This window comes from Benincasa hispida, chromosome 9 (assembly GCF_027475165.1).
Source record: "Benincasa hispida cultivar pf3 chromosome 9, pf3_genome.v1.1, whole genome shotgun sequence".
Classification (NCBI taxonomy): domain Eukaryota; kingdom Viridiplantae; phylum Streptophyta; class Magnoliopsida; order Cucurbitales; family Cucurbitaceae; genus Benincasa; species Benincasa hispida.
In genome coordinates this window covers 92,031,229-92,036,291 of record NC_143486.1, presented here as the reverse complement: position 1 = coordinate 92,036,291, position 5,063 = coordinate 92,031,229, and the positions used below count along the sequence as shown (strand labels likewise).

At 34.4% G+C, this 5,063-nt stretch overlaps 1 pseudogene; it reads right to left on the bottom strand.

The window, feature by feature from the left end:
* Positions 1-274: 274 nt before the first annotated feature.
* Positions 275-1,663, bottom strand: LOC150034192 (uncharacterized; annotated as a pseudogene).
* Between the last annotated feature and the right edge of the window lie 3,400 nt (positions 1,664-5,063).

The window sequence follows — 5,063 nt, the reverse complement described above, 5'->3', positions numbered from 1 at the left end:
ACAGTTTCTATAGCCAAGTGGCATGGTGTCCTCTTAACAAATTTAAAAGAACTTATGTCATGCATGGTTAAGCACGTACAATATGATTAAAATTTAAAAGTCACAATAAATAAATTACCTCCAAATCTTCTTTAGACATCTTCTCAGTATCTTCTTCTTTAGACATCTTCTCAGTATCTTTTTTAGATGCACTTAATGCAACACTTCCAACAGATGATTTGGACTGATGAGATTATTTGATGTGAGTTCTTTCTCTTGACATTTTACCATGTTACTAGTAATGATCAATGTTTGAATTCTCTTTCTTTGTTGATGAGTTTAGCCCAATAGAATTAACACCAGATATAAATTCAGAACAAAACTCTATAGTCTCTTCAACAATATAATTTTATCCAACACATCCTTCTGGTTGATTTCTATTTCGTACATAAGTTTTCAACACTTTCATGTATCGTTCAAAAGGATACATCCACCTCAAATAAACAGGTCCACAAAACTCAACTTCTCTTACGAGATGCACAACAAGGTGTACCATTATTGTGAAGAATGATGGAGGAAAATACTTCTCTAAGAGGCATAGAGTGACAACGATATCATCTTGCATACCCTTTAACTGAGATGAATCGATCGCCTTGCAACATATAGCATTAAAGAAGAAGCATAGGCGAGTAATTGCAAGTCTTACATGTTTGGGTAAAATATCACGAATGGCTATTGGTAATAATTGTTTCATAAGAACGTGATGGTCATGCGACTTAAATCCGTAAAGTTTCAAATCTGTGAGCGACACTAAACTTTGAATGTTCGATGAATAGCCTTTAGGTACTTTAATTTCTGATAGTACCTTACAAAAGCTCCATTTCTCAGCTCGTGTTAATGTATAACATGCGGGAGGTAAAAAGACTTTTTTCTCTCCTACTTAAGGAGCTAACTCTGATCTAATGTTCAATTCCACCAAATCTAATCGAGTCTTTATTCTATCTTTTGTTTTACCAGGAATATCAAGCAATGTGCCAATAAGATTTGCACATACATTCTTTTCAATGTGCATCACGTCTAAACAATGTCGCATGTCAAGATACTTCCAGTATTCTAACTCGAAAAGAATAGATTTTTTCTTCCAATAAATTGAAGTGTTATCTCCACTGTTCTTTTCTTTGATACTTTTCTTACCAAATGAATATTTATACTTACTTGTTTCTGCAAGAATTTCTTCCCCACTCAATGATTCTGGACCAAATTCTAATTCTTGTGCGCCATTAAAAGATTTCTTTTGTTTCCTATATGGATGATGGCAGGGTAGAAACTTACGATGCCCGAGATATGCCATCCTCTTCCCTTTTGGTAAATAAGTAGATGAAGTATTCTCTCCACAAATTGGACATGCATGATATCCTTTAATCGTACAACCACACAAGTTACCATACTCAGGAAAATCCTTAATGGTCCATAATAAAATGGCTTTAAGCATGAAACGTTGTTCTTCATATGCATCGTAACATTCTACCCCATCTTTCCAAAGTTTTTTCAAGTCATCTACTAACAGAGCTAAATAAACATCTATGTCATTTCTCGGTTGTTTAGGACCAGATATTAGTGCAGTCAACATAAAAAATTTTCGCTTCATGCACAACCATGGAGGTAGATTGTACGTCACTAACATCACTGACCAACAACTATATCTACTACTCAGATCTCCATGTGGATTTACCCCATCTGTCGAAAGAGCAAGACGAAGATTTCTAGGTTTTGACCTCAACTCTGGCCACAAATACTCTATTTTTTCCACGATAGGGCATCTTTGGGATGTTTTAATAAACCATCTGTTTCTTTTTTTTTTTTTAGCATGCCATGCCAATAAACTTGCTGTCTCTTTACTTCGAAACATTCTTTCAAATCTTGGAATTGGGGGGAAATACCACATGACTTTTGCTGGGATATTCTTAGCCCTTTCGTTTAAATTTTTTTGAAGCTTCCATCTTGACATACACAAATGGGGCATACATTTGCATTAGAGAGTTCCTTTCTAAACAAGCAACAATCATTTCTACATGCATGAATCTTCTCGTACTTCATTCCAAGAGTACCCAACATATTTTTTGTTTCATAAGTAGAAGTTGGAATTTCATCAGGCTAGGTAATATGTCATGAATTAATTCCAACAAGTTAGTGAAACTCTTATCGCTCCATTCAAATTTAGCTTTTAAATTATATAACTTTACCAATGTAGATATTTTGGAAAAGGTTTTACAATTTGGGTACGATGGTTTCTTTACATCATCTAATAATTCTTCAAAATTATCGGATTTTTCATTAAAATAGTTATTGTATGCAGCCTCAAACATTCCAATTGTGTCATCAACATCAACATCATCCTCATTAACTTCGTCTCTTTCACTAGTAGACACATTTTCATTGTTTCTCTTATCGGTAATGATTCACCATGAAAAATCCATGTCTGATACTTTGATCTATACCATTAAAAAATAAGTGTTCTCTTATTTTGTTCACATCTAGAGTCTTTACATTAACACACTTCAAACATGGACAACTCATGACATTCGGTATATTTGAATGTTGTAGACCATTTTTAATAAACACCTCGACCCCTAAACCATACTCAGCTGACATTCTATTTATTTTTATCCATGACTTATCCATGATTATAAAATATGCAACTTAATCTACAAAAAAAAAAAAATAACAAGGGAAAAATTTAAAAGCATAAAATTATGATTGAAAAATATGCAACTTCAACAAATTTAGAACAACTAGACTTTTAAGATAAGCATCTTATAAATATTACCTTGTCCTTGTTATTAATGTTGTTATGAAGTCCTTTTTGTGTTGGGTGCACCTTCTCCACTTGTCAGCCTTCTTAAAACACGTCCAATGCAATCTTCCTATCTTCCTTCCAAATCTCCAAGAATCAAAATTTAGGCTTACACGTCAAACTTGAACCTAACAAATGAAAAACTTCACTCAACACCACACAACAACTGACAGTGAATTCTAAGCTAAAGCCAATGGGAGGTGAAGACTCTAAACGGTAACATATGGAGATGACAAGCATGAACCATTAACCACGTTACGTACAAATTAGATTGATGGAAGAGAAAAAAGGCCTACTGCATGAAGCTACAAAAGATTAACAAAATAATGTTCCTTACTAAAGTGCGGGATAATCAGTGCCTTAATTTCTTATTTTCTTATACAGAAACCATATTGCTCAACTTGAATAACAACAAGATAGAGGATCAAAAGATGGATTGGTCAGATATAAAGAGTTATTAAATCATTTGTAAATTATAAGTAAATGTAAACACATGAAAGTTTCCAGAATATATAGTGGATGAGTAACAGAACAACTACTAGGTTGTATATGCCATTGAGAGTCAAAGACGTTTATGAAATTTAGAGGATGAAAGGACTCTTTAAGGAGAGAGAGAGTTCAAGCTAATCTCCAATGCCTTGAAGAAAGCAACATAAACATGGATAACACATTGGTGTTCTTGGTTCGACTATTTTTAGAACCTTTGTTCAGCCTTTCTTTCATTCATCGTGATTCATGACACTGTTTTTTGTGTAACAATGCACTGTCTAATGAAGTCTGAGGTTGAATGGCTAAACATTCAAACTTTATGAATCTGCTTTGAAGATAAACCCAAAATTTCTCAAATGGATACAACAAGACAATATTGGGTTCGATGACAAAAGAAAATGTTGTTCAAATATTCAACTATCAAATAACATAGGAAGACAACCCCACCTGAAGGCAAACAAAAATGTTGTTCAAATATACCTGTGATGGAGAAGCTTGGATGACGAGCTCGTTTCCGATGACCGCCCGATGAAGACAACCCCACCTGGATACAACTGAGAGAGGAGAGAGTTTGTTTGGGTAGGCAAAGCCGATCGAGGGTTACAGTACTTTTGGTAAAGTGAGAGAGCTGAGAGATGAAATTTAGGGCACGCGCGTGCGAAAGGGAAATGAAAATTTTGATAAATTTAAAAAAAAAATGGGAGGCCTTCAATGTCGGTTTTAAACTGACATTGTAGGCCATCTTCAATGTCGGTTTAAAACCGACATTGAAGATCCGTTTTTTTCAACCGACATAATACATTTGATAATACTATTTTCAACCGACATTGAAGCCCGAATTTCTTCTAGTGAGAATGGATGATGTGTTACACTCACTGGATGATGCGTACAAGAGGTTCCTGGTAAGTCCAGGGTCCAGGGATTTGTTAGACTAACACAAGCATTCACAAAGTAGATGGGTTCTAAAAAATTGCTTAAAAAGGTTATCTACACTTCTTTAACTACTTGCGTACAAGAAGAAACAAGAGTTCAAGTGAAATATAGGGTTTAATGAAGGAATGGTGCTAAGTGATAAGTGAATGTGTTGATCCAAGTAAGATGGACAAGAAAGAGCAGGCAAGAATAAAGATGAAGGATGCATGTTTACAATCAATTGTATGTCAATTCGTTGGGTTTCTGTTTATCTAATCATTTAACATTTCTCAATGAAAATGTCACATGTTCCTATCTCTAGGGTGCATGCGTTGGATACAGAAAACAGTGAACCACAAGTATCTTTATCTCTAGAGCTACTGTGCGTTCTGACTTCATGCGTTTCTAGTTATCATATTCTCTCGAATAGTTTAGCTGAGACAACTTCAACCAAATGATCAGAATGATTAAAGCTTTTAGAATTTTAGCATGCATAAATTTACAAACACATTTAACACAGTAGAATGTAATTAGAGGCAAGTTAATGGATTAAATGCACGCTTTTATAAAGATTCAAATTGTCTTTGTAATAACACACTTAATCGCATGAATGATGAATGGAAATAGAGTAAAAAGAGAATGAGTGAAGCCACATAGTTCAATTTCTTGTCCTTTTTAGCTTAATCTTAATGTGTGTACAACCAACTTGTTAAATAAATGAAGAAAAGTTCTCTCTCGAGCTTGGTTCTCTTCAATTCTCCTTGATCAATAATGGTGATGGTTCTTTTCCTCTTGTGATCTTCTTGCAGCAGCAACACTACTCTATTCT